This window comes from Mauremys reevesii, linkage group 8 (assembly GCF_016161935.1).
Source record: "Mauremys reevesii isolate NIE-2019 linkage group 8, ASM1616193v1, whole genome shotgun sequence".
Classification (NCBI taxonomy): Eukaryota; Metazoa; Chordata; order Testudines; family Geoemydidae; genus Mauremys; species Mauremys reevesii.
Genome location: NC_052630.1, coordinates 21939899 through 21958526, shown reverse-complemented (window position 1 = coordinate 21958526; position 18628 = coordinate 21939899). Strand labels below are relative to the sequence as shown.

General features: G+C 41.2%; 1 protein-coding gene across 4 annotated transcripts in view; it reads right to left on the bottom strand.

Moving 5' to 3' along the window:
• Window positions 1-18628, bottom strand: part of HTR4 (5-hydroxytryptamine receptor 4) — a 213068-nt gene that overhangs the window by 13574 nt on the left and 180866 nt on the right. Inside the window, exon 8 of one of the 4 annotated variants that reach the window (XR_005584171.1) lies at window positions 14992-15051. The exons of the other annotated variants lie outside the window; for them this stretch is intronic. The gene's annotated coding sequence lies outside the window, so the exon portion shown is untranslated. The remainder of the gene's footprint in view (window positions 1-14991; window positions 15052-18628) is intronic. 4 annotated transcript variants of the gene reach the window in all.

Sequence of the window (18628 nt, the reverse complement as noted above, 5' to 3'; positions counted from 1 at the left end):
TTCTAGGAGGTTGGTATATCTCCAATTATTACCTTACCTATTACCTTAGATTATAATAATAATATCAATCACTAATTATTTGCACTCACGTAACATCTTTCATCCAAGGACTACAAAGTGCTTTTTAAAGATTAAATGATACTTACCTACTTACTCGGATGTAGATAACAATTATTTTCTCTGTAAACAGATGGAACACAAAGATGTGAAGTGGTCACACAGGGATTCAATGACCAACAGTTCTGTGCTACACTCACTAGACCACTCTAACATATTAGAGAGACAAGGTGGGTGAGGCAATATCTTTAACTGGATCAAGAGACAAGCTTTTGAGCTTACACAGAGCTTGAAAGCTTTCTTCTCTCACCAACAGAAGTTGGTCCAATAAAAGATATTACCTCACTCACCTTGTCTCTTTAATATCCTGGGACCAAGATGGTGACTACAATACTGCATACATTGAAACATATCACATTTGGAGGCTGTGTGTGTAAGGAGCTAAGAATCAGGCCCAACTGATTCTTTAAGTTACATCAAGGAAAATCCAGAGTAACTCCGGTCTGTGTTATTTATATGGCCTCCATCTAAGTTCTGCACAATCTTGAATGTATTTATACTGTAAGTTATAACATCCAGTTAGATAGGGAAGTGCTATTCTCCCCATCTAATGGGTGGGGAACTATGGCTCACATAGACTAACGGGCTTGGCCAAGGCAACACAAGAAGTCTGTGGCAGAGAACTGAACCTGAGTCTCTCGCGTCCCAGGCTAGCACCCTAACCAGTGGACTGTCCTTACCATATTTAGAATTAATTTCCACTGATGTTAATTCTATACCTTAATTTTGATTTGCTTCCCTCTTTAGTCACATGTTCTTTGCTGATGAAGTTGCTATGAATTTTTCATTAAAAACAGAAGCCCCCTCCGTAGCCTATATTTGTGGTGTTATGCAATGGAAGTGAACAGTGGTCATATGTGATTAAGTTTTCATTTCAATTGCAATATGTGGATTTACTAGCTGTAGCAACCTACATGGAACCCAAAAGGTGCAAACAGCAGTGACTTTAAGTCCTGGTAGGTTCTGTTAGTTTGTTTGTTTGAAATGCAGGAGTATGCTTAATCCCGTTACCAGGCTGGGGTTAGATTGGAACATTCTGCTTGATCAAGCACGCAGCCTAATTTGGACAAATTCTTCACCCATTTTGTTTTGAATTGACATTTTTGTTCTTTGCCAACCAGATCAAAAAGAAAAATTCAGTTCAAAAGGAAACAAAATGGAAAATATTCAATGCAAATTGTGAAACATTTTGGTTAAACAAAAACTGCATTTTTCTTGAAAAAAAAATCTCGCTAGAACAATTTTCACCAGCTCTTTCTCTGCACATTATGGTATAATTACAAATTAGCCTTCAACAAATCCATCTGGGAAAATCAAGATTCTACATCTTCAGGCTATTTACTGTGGCACTAATACGCAAGGCACACCTTTCCCCTTATGGCTCCATATGAGCAAGCATTACAGGGTCTGTGGTAAGGAAGATGGAGAGCAAAAGTAAAGGGATAATTATAAAAATAGGTACAACAAGACAAAAAAATTCACCCCACAACCTATTCCTATTGGGCTGTTGGCCCAATGATATAAGAAGCTCCATCACCAGGCAGAAGTTACAGTTCTTCCTCCACATTTGGAGGCATTTTTAATCTGTGGGTCCAAACCTATATTGGAATATACTAATCACAGATGGTTCTCATGCTTATCCCTGCTCCACTCTTAATAAGTGTGTGGACTTCATGGAACAAACTGGCTTCCTTCTCTTTGCAGGCTCTGAGAGGAATGACTCAGGCCTCCAGCTAGGGAAACTGAACCGCCATATTTGGGCAACAGTTGAAAATCGTTACAGGATGTTAAGGAGGACAACACCACCTACTCTACCCCGTGAAACAGTGACTCTGCTGGAAAAAGATTTGGGAGTTGTGGTGAATAATCAGCTGAACATGTGCTCCCCGTGTGACAGTGTGGACAAAAGGGCTAATTTGATCCCTGGATGCATAAACAATCTCAAGTATAGGAATAGAGAGGCTATTTTACCTCTGCATTTGGCACTGGTGTGACATCTGCTGGAATACTGTGCCCATTTCTGGTGTTCACAATTCAAGAAGGATGCGGATAGAGAGAAGAGCTCCGAGAACGATTAAAGGATTAGAAAACATGCTTTATAGTAACAGGCTCAAGGAGTTCTATTTAGTTAGCTTAACAAAGAGAATGTTAAGGAGTGACTTGATTACAGTCTATAAGTACCTACATGGGGAACAAATATTTAAAAATGGGTTTTTCAATCTAGCAGAGAAAGCTATAACACAATTCAATGGCTGGAAGTTGAAGCTAGACAAATTCAGACTGGAAATAAGGCACAAATTTTTAACAGTGAGCATAATTAACTACTGGATCAACTGACCAAGTACTGTGGTGGATTCTCCATCACTGCATTTTTTAAGTCAAGATTGGAGGTTTTTCAAAAAGATCTGCTCTAGGAATTATTTTGGGGAAGTTCTATGGCTTATGTTATACAGAAGGTCAGGCTAGCAGATCCCAGTGGTCCCTTCTGGCCTTGGAATTTATGAATCTCTGAACCTGCTGAATACAATTTCTTGGGTGAAATTGAGCTTGCAATTTGGCTCTCATTCTGCTTTTTTGCTGATGTGTTAATGTTGCAGAACATCTTAAATTGATCTCATATTCCCTGTTGGTAACCTAGCTAACGTTTCCGGTACAACTGCTCAGATTGTCTTTCTGTAAATTACTCATTTATCCTAACTTCAAAAGAAAGAAAGATTTTGGTTTCTGATTTGTAATCTTTGTGTTTCTTTGCATGATTGACATCCTTTCACTCAGAGACAGACATATGGTTTATAGAAGGTGTGTTTGTTAAAGATATATTAGCCCTTTCACATACACATCTGTAAAGGATCTTCTTTGCCTTCTGAGTGGCAAATTTTTAAGGAATTTCTTTTGAATGGACCAAAGCAGCAATGATGTTTAAGTGTATGCAAGAGCTAGGAGACCACTATAGAGCTGTTCTGTTAGTGTTCACTGCTGTTTAAGAATGTATTTCCTTTAATCACATGTATGCTCTGTTTTGCTCACTTCCTATGAACAGTCAAGCATATGTTTTACTCCCACAAATGCTTGAGGAAAGTAAATTTTAAGCTACAAGTGCCAAGTTGAAACTCTGCTAGTGCCAGCATTTGGACTTGCTCCCTGCATCTGCTTGGGAGCTAAATTTGTCTGCCTAGCAGACAAATGTCTCCATCCTCTGCTGCCATGACTATTTCTCTTCATTGCATACTGACGGTCAGTAAGCATATTTTATATAAGTCACTTCTTAATGAGGCAGGAGTGCAGGGTTCCCTTACCAGAGTGCTGGCAAAGAAACAGTTAAACAAGACAGACTAGTATCTGACTGCACCCTTTGTAGCTAGAACCATACATGCACATAAGTTATACTCTTCAACAGTCAGCCAACAAATCCTACAATAGGATATATCTCGACAACGGATACACAGCTGGTGTGTTGAAACCACAGCTTATCCAGGCTGACCAGTATGATCGCATTCTTTCCTTGTGCTCCCCATCTGTCTGTCTGTATCTATTTCTTGTTTCTTGTCTTATACTTAGATTGGAAGCCACTTGGGGCAGGTGCCATCTTTTCGTTCTATGTTTATATGGTCCCTAGCACAATGCGAACAATACCTCCGGCAACACCAGTATTTCCCTGAAAAGATTCAAAATTTCCTAAAATACCCCAATCAAGTTTGAAGGTATATTTGACCGGCTATTGTCTCCTTAATATTTTTTTAAAGGAAAGAAAATGTATAGTTTGGGCCTAAGCAGTGCACAGTGGACAGTGCGGTGCAGTGTGTAAAATGTACATAAATATAGTAAAAAAATGCAACTTTCACACTACAACTGCTTTTTACTAGCAGAACTCTTCCTAAATTCTCACTCTGCCTGTCCAGCTTCAGCTCCAGTGGACTGGCTCTACATTAGCTGCAGTCTGCAGGCACGTTTCAAGACCACATCCAATCAGACACACACAATCCCATGGAAGTCAGTGGAGTTATACCAGGGTGAATCTGGATCCTTGAGTTTTGTCTGTGTCGAAGTTACATCAGCTTAGTTAGGTAAAGTAATGTGATTTATACAGCTGAGGACCTCACTGCATTATGTCAGGAAGTGAAATTGAAGAAGCCAGTCTGTTAATTGGATGGTAACTTTCAGGAGATCCAAACTCAAGAGTGGAATAAAGGATGGGGAATATCAAACACTTGGTGGTGAGTCTATAGCCTCCAGCTAAGGTGACCAAATGTCCCAATTTTATAGGGACAGTCCCAATTTTGGGGTCTTTTTCTTATATAGGCTCCTATTACCCCCAACCCCCGTCACGATTTTTCACATTTGCTGTCTGGTCACCTTACCTCCAGCCCAATCAACAGCACTGGAGTGAATTTTAGAAAACATTGGTCACTGAGCCTCTTTTTCCTATGTTATATGGCAAAGCTCACTGGTTAGGAGGAGTGAGCTGGATTGAGAACCTCAGAGACTGAAGTTTTTTATTTATCCACTGGAGCCGTACAGCTTGGTCAGCAATAGTGCAAGTTTGCCTGTACTGCCTCTCTCCAATGTGCCTCAAACCTGACCCTGACGGATCATTTCTATGGGTGTGGACAGTTCAGCTTGGCCTCTCAAGGGAGATTGCCAGGCACTTCTGTCCTCCTGCTACAGACCCCAGGAGAGAGAGAGATTTATTAAAAACAGGAAACTAGTTTGAGACAACTGATGCATTTAATGTGGGTCACCACAGTGGCAGTGACTTACAATCACTACAGACAGGACTGAGAGGGCAAAGGCTCTGCATTCCATTATCTCTGCTTAGCAGCCCAGATCCTCATGCACGATGCTATAAAGTCTGGCCCCACTCAGAACAGTCAAGCTGAATAATAACTTTCTAAGAAGGCAATTGTATGCTTTATACACCATGGAAGTGTAGAAGAAGAAGAGAAAAGCATGAGACTAAAACTGTCTGATCTTAACCCTATTTACAAATACTGACTATGTACTAATAGAATAGAGAACAGCTGAGCTCTTAAATGATTTCTTTAAATAATTTGTTAAGAGAAGATGGTCTTGGAGTTAAGACACTGTTCTGGACCTTAAGGGAACTAGGTTCAGTTCTGAGATCTGCCAGATTTTCTGTGTGACCTTTGGCAAGTTACTTAATTTCTCTGTGCCTCAGTTCTTCATCTATAAAATTGGGAAATTAATACTTCCTTTGTCCATCTTGCCTTTTGAGATTGTAAGCTCTTAGAGCTAGAGGCTGTCTCTTGCCACCTGTATGTAAAGTATAGCACAATTTGGACATTGTCTTGGTTGGGGTCTTGAAGTGCTATTGTAAGAAAAAAGAATTAATATAATAGTTTATTCCAAATAACGTATGTAGTTTAGTTTTAAATGTTTTGCTCATGTAAGATGGGACTAGGCTAAAATACCCTTCAGTACAGTACAGTCTGAGGCTGTATTAAGTATTTTTTAAAATTCCAATCGCTCTACTAAGTCGAGTATATGTTTCCAATTAGATAAGTAACTGGTATTAGATTATATTTGCCCAAAGGCCTTTGCTGCAGTTATCTAAGGGCATCTTTCTCATGGTTATAATTCTCATTTTCCTCCTTATTATCTTCGTAGCATAGGAAATACTTGCATCTAGATTACTGAAGTTTCTGAAGTGTTGAAAATTGGCTAAATGGGAATGTAGAGATGATTGCAGGTGTATATATAAAGTCTCAGTACTTAGACTGTACATTTAATCTGCCTTATCTAGCAGTGATTCTTTTTTTTTCTCCAATAAATGGAAATAACTATGGAATTATGGCTGTCATTCAGAGCAAAGATTTCAGCATGAATTATAGCCAACAAGTTCTTTCAAAGGTCAAAGTTTTGGGGAGAGAGGCAATAAGCTCTTGCATGGAATATGTATATAGCAGCAATGAAAATCAAATGCTTGGTTCAGTTCTAATTTGCGTTATTGGCTAGCAGGGCAATAAACACCTCTCTCTCTCTCTCTCTCTCTCTCTCAAACACATATACTCTCTCTCTCTCTCTTTGCCTCATCAAATGCTGGATCCCATTCCATGCTATAATAGTCACACTGCAGGTATCAAATACAGCACTGCTTATAAACCAGACTCTCATTTGAAATCTACACCCTCCTGCTGAGCACAAATCACAATGGAAGGTGCTCTCAGTGCAACAGCAGCACTCTCCAGCTGCCAGCCCATTTGCCGGTAACAGCGTTTCACATTCCCTCCATCACCAAGAAGCCTTCAGCACGTCAGTTGTTCATTCAGACCTCACAAGATGTGGAGACACGCCAAAAACAGGGTTCTATGGCCTTAGACCCCGACCCCTCCCTCGTTGAAGACAAATGGAGTTTTTCCATTGGCTTCAAGAAGCAGTGGCCTGGGCCTTCAAAGTCCATTCCTTGTTGATCAGTGATTGATTGCTAGGTGTGACATTGCTAAAGTAGGCCTGGTTTGATTTCAGATGACAGCAGTAAATTAGTTTTTTCTTGTGACCTAGAAGAGGATCTGAACTCTCAAATCAAGCGTGTGTGCATGTGTGGCTTGCACATCTGCATGTCTGCTCTAGTTGTATGCAAATAATCTCTCTCTGTAACAGGCCATGGAACATATTAAAAAACTGTTAGTTCAAAATTTAAATCTGCATTATCCAGGGGAGAGAGCACTCAGGAGAGTGGTTGTGGGGTGCAGAGTCTTTTTCCTCTACAACACTTTTTTGAATCCAGCCCAGGTCAGCGCCACAACTGAAAGCCATTGATGGCTTGGTTTGGTGGTCTTTGTCAAATGAGCAACTGAAATACAGTTGTGTCCTAAACAGAGAGGTGTCCACATCCCAAAATGCGCTATCACTGTTGTCATAATTGCCCGCCTTGTTGTCAGCCTCAGAGAGAACAATGACTTGATGAGGATGAAGGCTCAGCACCAAAACATGGTCCTTCAGAGGTAGGAGAAAGGAATGTTGGAAGCTTTTGCTGCTGTTGTCCCTGTGCTCAGATAGCCCATCAGTCTGATCTCCCATGTTCCTATTCTGTGCACAAGCAGATGACTACATCTTACAGAGCTAGCAAACGTGGGAGCTTTCACCAGCTACTTTAAAAGCAATCTGCCTCATTTTCCTAATGACAGTTTTGATTCCCCTGAGAACAATAGATGCTGTGTTCCTCCAGCACATCGTTAATACATTCACTACACACCTCTCTTGAAAATGACTAATGATTTATCGCTCACCTCTTCATAGACGAAAGGAGGAAGCTCCCAGACAAATCCTACAGACTTGAGATGCTAAAGAGTTCTGAAAAAACTTCAGAATTTGGGTGTTTACATGAACACAACCTCTGAACATTTAGGCCCAGATCCTGAAAGGTATCTAGGGTCCTAACTCCCATTGAAATAAATGGGAATTAGGAGCCTAAATACCTTTCCCGATCTGGGCCTTTGAGACTTACTCCTTGCTGTTCACTATGCACCATACTCTAGAGTCTAGCTTGGAACCTTAATCAGCTAATTCAGCCTGAATTCTCCACCTCCATTTACAGTGACGATGGTGGCTCAGCATCCCTCAGCTACTGGACTGTTGCTCTGTGAGTTACAGATGGAGGCTGAGTGGATTTGTTGAGCTAAGCACCTGAAAGACAAATCTCTAGACAGGCTGAGAAATGATGATGGAGAGCCCCCTGCCTAATCAATCATCATTCTCTTTGTATTTATAAAGAGCTCATCACCACGGTGTCCAAATACCAATATGATAAAATACCAGGTTACATTGTGTTGAAATATATACAATTTTTTAAAACGTATTTATATTTTAACTGGGGATTTTGCTTTTTGTTCACAGCTGCTCAGAGGATCCCAGTGGATACAGCTGCAGAGCCTCATATCTCCTCTCAGAGAGCAGTAGGGGGCAGTTGGATGACATGGAATGATTGGTGATTTTTGTCAGAAGTAAATCCTGCTGAACAGCACTCAGGAGCATAATCATTCTCAGTGAAGAGAACCCTTCCCTAACTCACTCCATCTCTGACTCATACGCTCCTCATTATAGACATTAGAGATGGTAAAGACCTATTAATTCACCCAAGCCATTTCTCTGCCAATGCTGGATTGTTCCCGAAAGCACACTTTCCATTGCTTTGTCCAGCCTAATTTCAGATGTCCCAGGTAGTGGTACTGCACTTGAGAGACTATTCCACATAGACTTCAGAAAAGCAGACTTTGACTCCTTCAGGGAACTGATGGGCAGGATCCCCTGGGAGAATAACATGAAGGGAAATGGAGTCCAGGAGATCTGGCTGTATTTTAAAGAATCCTTATTGAGGTTGCAGGAACAAACCATCCCGATGTGTAGAAAGAATAGGAAATATGGCAGGCGATCAGCTTGCCTTAACAGTGAAATCCTTGTTGATCTTAAACACAAAAAAGAAGCTTACAAGAAGTGGAAAATTGGACAAATGGCCAGGGGGGAAAATAAAAATATTGCTCAGGCATGTAGGAGTGAAATCAGGAAGGTCAAACACTCACACTTGGAGTTGCAGCTAGCAGGGTTTCTTCAGGTATGTTAGCAACAAGAAGAAGGTCAAGGAAAGTGTGGACCCCTTACTGAATGAGGGAGACAGAGAATGTGGAAAAAGCTAATGTACTCAATGCTTTTTTTGTCTCTGTCTTCAAGAACAAGGTCAGCTCCCAGACTTCTGCACTGGGCAGCACAGCATGGGGAGGAGGTGACCAGCCCTCTGCGGAAAAAGAAGTGATTCAGGACTATTTAGAAAATCTGGACAAGCACAAGTCCATGGGGCTGGATGCGCTGCATCTGAGGGTGCTAAAAGTGTTGGCGGATGTGATTGCAGGCCATTATCTTTGAAAACTCATGGCGATCAGGGGAGGTCCCAGATGACTGTTAAAAGGCTATGTAGTGCCCATCTTTTAAAAAGGGAAAAAGGAGGATCCAGGAAACTACAGGCCAGTCAGCCTCACCTCAGTCCCTGGAAAAATCATGGAGCAGGTCCTCAAGGAATCAATTCTGAAGCACTTAGAGAGGAAAGTGATCAGGAAAAGTCAGCATGGATTCACCAAGGGCAAGTCATGCCTGACTAACCTAATTGCCTATGATGAGATAACTGGCTCTGTGGATGAGGGGAAAGCAGTGGACATGTTATTCCTTGACTTTAGCAAAGCTTTTGATACGGTCTCCCACAGTATTCTTGCCAGCAAGTTAAAGAAGTATGGGCTGGATGAATGGACTATAAGGTGGATAGAAAGCTGGCTAGTCGTCGGACTCAACGGGTAGTGATCAATGGCTCCATGTTTAGTTGGCAGCTGGTATCAAGCGGAGTGCCCCAAGGGTCGGTCCTGGGGCCGGTTTTGTTCAATATCTTCATTAATAATCTGGAGGATGGCGTGGATTGCACTCTCAGCAAGTTTGCAGATGACACTAAACTGGGAGAAGTGGTAGATACGCTGGAGGGTAGAGATAAGATACAGAGGGACCTAGAGAAATAGAGGATTGGGCCAAAAGAAATCTGATGACGTTCAACAAGGATAAGTGCAGAGTCCTGCACTGAGGGCCAGGAGCGCCGCCAGCTTTTTTGGTGCCCTAGGTGGTGGAAGGTCCTGCCCCCAAAATGACGCCTCTGAAAGAGGCGGCAGAAGGTCCCACCCCCGAAATGCTGCCCTGACAGAGGCGGCGGAAGGTCCCGCCCCTGAAATGCCACCCCTGACAGAGGTGGTGGAAGGTTCCACCCCCGAAATACCGCCGGCAACCGGGGTGGCCAAAGAACTGGCTGCCATGGTCGCCGCCCCCCAAATGTTAGCACCCTAGGTGACCGCTTAGGTTGCCTAATGGGTTGCACCAGCCCTGCTTAGGGCGGAAGAATCCCATGCACTGCTACAAACTAGGGACAGAATGGCTAGGCAGCAGTTCTGCAGAAAAAGACCTAGGGGTTAGAGTGGACGAGAAGCTGGATATGAGGCGACAGTGTGCCCTTGTTGCAAGAAGGTTAACAGCATTTGGGGCTGTATAAGTAGGGGCATTGCCAGCAGATCGAGGGACGTGATCATTCTCCTCTATTTGACATTGATAAGGCCTCATCTGGAGTACTGTGTCCAGTTTTGGGTCCCACACTACAAGAAGAATGTGGAAAAATTGGAAACAGTCCAGAGGAGGGCAACAAAAATGATTAGGGGGCTGGAGCACATGACTTATGAGGAGAGGCTGAGGGAACTGGGATTGTTTAGTCTGCAGAAGAGAAGAATGAGGGGGGATTTGATAGCTACTTTCAACTATCTGAAAGGGGGTTCCAAAGAGGATGGATCTAGACTGTTCTCAGTGGTACCAGATGACAGAACAAGGAGTAATGGTCTCAAGTTGCAGTGGGGGGAGGTTTAAGTTGGATATTAGGAAAAACTTTTTCACTAGGAGGGTGGTGAAGCACTGGAACGGGTTACCTAGGGAAGTGGGGGAATCTCCTTCCTTAGAGGTTTTTAAGGTCAGACTTGACAAAGCCCTGGCTGGTATGATTTAGTTGGTCCTGCTTTGAGCAGGGGGTTGGACTAGATGACCTCCTGAGGTCCTTTCCAACTCTGATATTCTATGCTAATGGATGTCACTGCTGAGAAACTTATCCTGCTCATCATCTTAAATATCCCTGAGATCTATTCCATCCCCATTACTCCAAGCTAGGTTCCCCCCTGGTCCAGACTGGCCAGTTCTGCACCCTCCTCAGGTGTTTACACCCTTCAGACCTTCACTCACACATGGCTATCACGTGCCTCCATTTTCCATCTCAGGCTATTCCTGTCTACTTTAGCAATAAGTCGTGGAACTTAGGGACTATGATCCTGGGTATGGCACAGAGAGATAGTGGCAAAAAGAGGATCCACAGGATGAAGTCAATCAAGAAAAGGTGAATTTTCCCACTTCAGATATGCCAGAGCTTTTCCTCTCTGCAATGTCCTTTTTCTGTTATGATATTTAATGTGCTCATAGGAGTAAGGCAAACAATCAGACCCTGCATGACTATCATGGCCCTGACATCACTGAAAGAAATACTAGTGTTCAGGGTTCTAAAACCATTTTATCATTATTCACACCAGGGAGAGAGGAAATGTGTGGGGGGGGGGGGGGAGGGAAGGCCATTTAAGCTACACACTACAGAATCCAAACCCATTCCTCTCCCCCTCTTACATTTACATTTCTCCCTCATTAGCATTACATCTGGAGTTACATTGTCTACTGTGATTACCTGTGTATTTGGTCTATAGTTCATTTTTGCACCATAATTAGCACAGCACATATAGCAGGTCTGATAATCAGCAGAGTAATTAGGTCCTCAGTAGTGCTCAGCAATGTTAGAAATACACAGCATCCCATTATGAAGGATTTATTTCTATCCACACATGTAGGATTGTTCACAGTAGGTTTCTTGTAACAAGATATTTTAATTACTAAAATACAAGGAAGAACCAGGAAGAAAATTCCAATAGAAGATTATGAATGTTCTTCATAATAGGAGATCTTGCAAATACTATAATTAGATCTTTCATCTGCTTGAAAAAAAATATAGTCCATTTCTAAAAGCACGTAAGTGGTGACAAAAACAACTGAGGTTGATTCCTCATGGAATGGAAACATTGCATTCCAAAATAGTTGGCTTCCCAGTGACTCAGACCATGAAGGGCAGTATTATGCCCACAGTGCCTGGAAGTCTGGTTACTTAGGGCCCTGTCCAAGAAGACAGTTAAGCTTGAGCTGTTTGGGAATTTTTTTTTTTATTCTTGCAAAAAAATTGATAAAAACAAAAACTGTTTTTTTTTATTTAAAAGTGTTTGGAGTTTCATAAAAATATGAATTGTAAAAGTTTTTGTTTTGACAGAAACAGAACATTTGTTTTGTTAAAATCAGACATTTCAGAGGGAATTTTCCATTTTGACACACACACAACATTGAGAAGTGTTTTGAATAAAAAATGTTGACCAGCTCTAGCCTAAGCATGTGCCTAACCTCAAATATAAATGAGACCCTTATAGAAGATGAGCCTAATATAGTGTTTCTCCTAATTCCCCCAAGGGATGGTAGCCCAAGTGATCTCTCTTACCCTGTCTGGTCCCCCACCCCCATATACACATCCCTTTCCCTGATAGCTGATCCTCATCTTTAGCTTAGTTAAACATAATACCAAAATAAAACAATGAATAGGTATGTGTTTAGTGCCCAGCTTTGACATATTGACCTTCCAGGGAGGATCCTCTCACCAGATTATTTCTCTCATTCATTCACTGGCAAGTTAATGGCACATTGTGCACTAGCTGCCCTTCATGGATGCAGCGGGGAGCAATAGGAGGTGACACAGGTGGCTAAACATTTGTCACTGCGTGCTGGGCTGTAACATCCCCCCTGCCATTCATTTTCATGTGATTCAGTGGCTAAGTCTAGACATGTTGTGTTAGATATACACACTCCCAAACATCCTGGTGTGACGGCCCCTTATCTGAATACAGCTCTCCCAGTCCTCGTAACACTGCTCTTGAGCATCTCCTAGCAAGAAGCCCAGGCAATTGCTATGTGTCAGTCTCACCAGTTTTTCCCAACAAGGTCAGGGGGTTCACATAAATACACTTTTATTTGTGACACTAACCCAGGGAAAAAAAACTGCCCCCCAATCTTTCTAATAGGAGCTGGTTCTGGTTCCAAATACCATAGCGAAAAGAGCTCCCCGTCCTTAGAAAGTATCCAGTAGAGACCTGTTAAGGTCATGCACAGACCATCTGAATCAGTCAGAACTGAAGGACTTTTCCCCAACTGGGGAGCAGTGAGAGAGACAGACTGAGGACAAGCTGCACGGGAGTGAGGGACAGCCACTCGGGGGCTCCAAGGGAATGGACAGCACCATCACAGAGCTCTGTTTATCCTCTGAGGGGTCTGATGAGAAAAAAGAGCAGTGGGGCAGGCCATTTTCAGATCCACTATTGCACATGTTGCCTGCAGACTGCAATTCACTCTGTAAGAGCCTTGGTTGCATTGGTCAGTGCATTGATTCTGGCCAGGGGATGAGGTAACTAGGCCCATTCAGAATGTCTGGCAACCAGCTGAGAGGAACACATACACCAATCCCCAACAAAGTCATCTCCCTTCCCTGCTCTGGCATGACCCTCTTTCTCCAGAAAGTCTCCGTTCCATACGGAAGTCAAAGGTTCCTGGAGTCCTTTCATTTAGCACCTGGAGCTCTGATGCCATCTGGCATGCAAGGATCAGTTGGAAGGCTCATAGTTACATTGCAGGTAACCTCAAATATAAATGAGACCCTTATAGACGATGAGCCTATGAGCACAAATTAGTGCTGCTGTCTGCACCATGCATGAAACTGAGAACCCTTTGCCAAGACTGCAGTAAGCCATGTTCCTTGCAAGTTTTAGTCCATTTACATTTAACTAGCAGGATAACACTGGGCACAAACAAGGTAAAATCAAACCAAACCCCTTGTATTCATGAAACGTAGTAAATTAGGGCCAAAGGCATGAGGTTTAACATTACCAGCAACTATAAGTTGAGTGTCTGTTTAATATCCTGCAGTACACTTGTTTTGTAAATAATGCCCATTAGACAATGCCTCTTTCTGCAGTTTAAATTATGGTGATTAGCTTCGTAGCTATCTCAGGATCAAAGAGACACTGTGTGACCTCTATTGAAGCAGGCAACATGATTATTATTTATTATAGGTTTCAATAGAATTTAATTCTCTGGGTTTAAAAAAAAAGCTAGCCTTAAATATATATCAGGGTCGGCAACCTTTCAGAAGTGGTGTGCCGAGTCTTCATTTATTCATTCTAATTTAAGATTTTGCGTGCCGGTGATACATTTTAATGTTTTAAGAAGGTCTCTTTCTATCAGTCTACAATATATAACTAAACTATTGCTGTATGTAAAGTAAATAAGGTTTTTAAAATGTTTAAGAAGCTTCATTTAAAATTAAATTAAAATGCAGAGCCCCCTGGACCGGTGGCTAGAACCCAGGCAGTGTGAGTGCCATTGAAAATCAGCTTGCATGCCGCCTTTGGCACATGTGCCATAGGTTGCCTACTCCTGATATATATGAACACTTTACCTGTGAATGCAATAATGGTAACTCTGACATTTCCTGTGACCAGTTGGATGTCTAGTTATTGCATTCACAGGTAAAGTGTTCATTTATATGCACATACACCTTTGCTACAAATCTGAGCCTTCACCAAAAAAGTAGAGGATGCCCATATAATATATCTTCATTTAGAAACCATGGCTTCTTTTAAATTCTATTATTTTACCCTGCAGCTTGCACAGTAAAAGTTATTAAAGATGGGTAGCTACCAAATGAATGCATTTGGCATTGTCTAATGAGCTTTCACTCAAAACTATGCTTTGCTTTAACTATGCTTTGCTTTACGCTAACTGACAACATTTGAAAGGTTTCCTAAGCAAATGATTTAAAATGAGAAATGTACTGACGTGGGGCTCAGCACTTACAGGACTGGGCCCCAGTTAACGGACTAAGGGCAAAATTCCCACTGACTTCAACGGAGCTAGGATTTTACCCTTACAGAGTAAACTGTAACAAGTGCAACTGAAATCACCTGAGAATGAAGTTACTATTAGATTACTAAAGTGAAAGAGCCAAGCTTCCAGATCTGTTAGGGCACAAATGTGTGAGGTGCTATATGTCAGAGGGCGTGTCACAGAGCCCCCAAACAGCAAAGCAAACAGCTGGGCATAGTTTGTAAGCTTCTTTCGGATGTGAGTGATTTACAATGAGGGAGCGAGTGCACGCACAAGAGAGCAGGTTTTTTCAGGACACAGATGAATCTAGATCTAAACTGAGTGAGTTACCTGGTCATCAGGGAAGGATGAAAGGACCAGGATGAGGATCATGCTGGAGCTCAGTAAATCCTGGAAGCAAGAGAAAATTGAAGGGCTCAACAGAATCAGGAAAAACAACACAGTGGAGTCTCATTGGATTCAAAGGCCAGATTCTAACAATTGCCATAGTAGAAATTACTTGCTTAACTCAAAAGCAGCAGCTCCCGGACTCGCAGCCATCAGAAGTAGCAGAGAATGTGCTTCCTACATCAGCACTCTGCCCCAGGCAATCAGTGATTCTATTCCTCTAAAGTGAATTCTATGGCTCTGTAGCAACACCACACACAGAGAAGGAGAGGAGCAGAAAACTCTGCAACTGTGCTGATCAAACACTGGAGAAAAAAATTCCCCAATACTTCATAAATATTTAGTCTTTGATTGACTCAATCATAGTTAGCCCATTGGCATTCATAAAGCTTTGGAACTAGCCTGAATGATTCAGTCAAATACATATTTTCAGCCCTATTTAAGTAACATATCAGTTACATGAGTAATGTCCATATGACTGAGAACAACCCACTTGCAACTTGGGTATTGAAGTCTGAATACTGAATTTCAAGATCAAATAGTTAATGAATAATCCAGAGGCTTGTCATTCATGTGCCTGTAATATTCATGGGATATTTTAAAATACCAAATAGATTCTCAATTAATAGTATTCTGTAAATACTTTAAGATGCAACAAATAAGCCCAAATTCACCAAATTTGCATTTGGCAAATTCTGTTTGATCAGCCCTACTTTGTAATAAATCAATAATCACTGTGAGGCAGAAGTGCGAATTTTTCTACAAAGAAAAAAGTAGTGTGAATTTAAGGACAAGATATAAATGCCTGAACAACTTCTTTTTAAAATTAAAACTAGATTAGTGGTATGGGTTTTATGTAAACTCTAAGGGGTGAATTTTCCCTTTGATCCATGCATGAAACTTCCATTTCGAAAAGCACTGTCAGGATAAAAATGATATATTTAAAAGAAATTCCTTATCAACCACATTGCTAGTAGCAATTTAGTTAAACCCAGACAATTTTTAAAAAAAATCTAATTGATTTTTCATCCGTTTATGCTGTTTTTATTACTTATTATTTGCATTTCCTTCAGTCTGAGCAGTGAAACTGGATTGGTTAGTTTCACTTTCCAGGCCTGATCCTCAGCTGGTGTACATCAGCATAGTTCCATTGAAGTCAATGGGCCTACACAAAGTTACATTGACTGAGATCTGTCCCTCTGTTGTGGTCCGATTCACTAACTGGAACTCATGTGCTATTACAGACTTTGGGCTTCCAAATCTGCAGTATGGTTAGAATAAAAAAAAATGTTACCACTGCAATAAAACATAATCATGAAAACATTTCTAGAGGATTTACATTAGGCTTTGTAAAACCTGTTAAAAGATTACATTTTTGGACCTAGAACTTCCTGGTTGTATTCTTTACCTTTTAATACTAAAGGGAGTTAGAAAAGTGCATTGATTTTCTATGAAGTGCATTGACTTCATAGTTTGATTCCTAAAGTCCAAATAATTTTCCCTCTGCCATGCTTCTATGACGGTGATTCCTCTGTCCCCGCCAGTTAATGAATTACTCTGTCGCAGATGACTGCTTAGGACTTTACTGTGCTGTATGTTAATTGAAGGACTTCACCAAACCAATCAGAGTTTATCTTTTCTAACTCTCAGAATAAGATTTATTGGAATATCCCAAAGCTCAGCATGCTCTGGTGTGAATGTGACCTTTAAAGCAATATTTGTATGTGTGAGTGCAAATGCAGGGTATTATAGCAATATAAATGTTGACATTTCATGACATCCTTTAGAGATGAAGTCTTTCTACATGTATGAGGATTGATCCAAGCAAGACAAAAACAGCAGCCCCACTCAATGGCCTGTTGGTTTATGTGTCATTTTATAATTTCAAGTTAACAAGAAACCAAATAAGGTAGAATTGCTTCAGGAAGCAATATCCTGTTCTTCGATTTTCTTAGGGTTTCTGTATTTTCTGCCTCAGAGAGAAGACGATCCTCTCTCTAAGCCTGGTCTACACCTAAAACTTAGGTGAACCTAGCTACATCACTCAGGGATGTGAAAAATTTTGCTCCCTGGACTATGTAGTTAGGTTGATCTGACCCAAGTGTAGATGTGGCTAGGTCAATGGAAAAATCATTCTGTTGACCTAGCTACTGCCTCTCATAGAGGTGGATTAACTACAGCAACAGGAGAACCCTTTCCACTGATTTAGGAAGTGTCTATTCTACAGCGCTGCAGCAACACAGCGGTGCTGCTGTAGAATAGACATGCCCTTATTCTCTGTCTTAGTCTGACAGCTTAATGATTCTCCCATTGCTTACAGAACCTTGCTCAAATTTATTTTTGGCTCTATTCTGAGACAGCAAGAAACAATAATCAATGTCAGTCAAAACAGAACATTGCAATTTAGCTCAGTGGTCTCAAATCTAAGTGATCTGAGACCTTTGAGGGAAACCAGCTGTCTGTTATTTTGAGAGACAGACCTTACTTTATGCTTACTGTTCCCCATTCTAGGTCAAGCCAATACCAGATGAACTTTGCCCCTTATTTTAGAAATAACCGTTCAAAGGATCATACACATGCATGATTTTGTGCAACAAAAAACGCCCCCAAACAAACGAAAAAACATTATGAGGTGCAGTCCCTTTTTTATCTGTACAACACATAGCACAATGTGACCCTGTTCCTTGAGTGGGGTTCCTAGGTAATACAGTAAAACGCATTCTAAGATTTTTGCTATTCTTTTCATACACTTATCTGTTATTGTCTTGTAGAGACTCATCTTAAGTCCTCTGCTTACACATCCAGTCCTTAGCCTTGTTCTATGTTTGAAAAGTGCCTAGCACAATGGGGTTGTGATCCATAGCTAGGGCTTCTGGGCACTACGTTTATTCAAATAAATAAATGATGATGATGGTGGTGATGATTATGATGATGATGATCTGGGAAAACTGAGCAGACATCCATTCTCTCTAAACAGGAAGTGATTTATTCTAGAGCAAAGATCTCTCTTTCTGCCAAACTGTGTGTGGTTTATTCTGGAGTACAGAGGCAAGGTGTAAAACTCATTTCCTTGAACCAACACACAATGGCCCTCATCAAGTCTTGAAGCCTTTGTTTGTGCCCATTATATTATCAGTTGCTATTTATGAACATCCAAATCTAAATATTTACATCTGAATTCATGAGCAGAATTTAGCTTACATCTGAACTCTCATATTTTAAAATGGAATTAAAGGCTAGGTCCTTGGGTACCTAGCTATGAGATGTGATCAAATATATGCAGACAATTAAATGAAACCTACCCGAATGTCCCCCAGGATGTAGACAGCATCAGCACTCAGCTCTCAATTTAAATTTTCTGGTTTTAAAGCTTAACATTATTACACAGACAGTCTTGACTTTCTGCAATTGCCATTCACGATAAAGGACGATGATGGGGGAACATGAGAACAGTCAACAAAATGTGTGTGGGGTCTGACCATCAAGAAGGGAGAGGAATTATTTAGTGAGACCATGAAGGTAGAATTAGGAGTAATGGAATTAAAATAAGGAGGGGAAAGTGTAGACTGAATATTAGTCT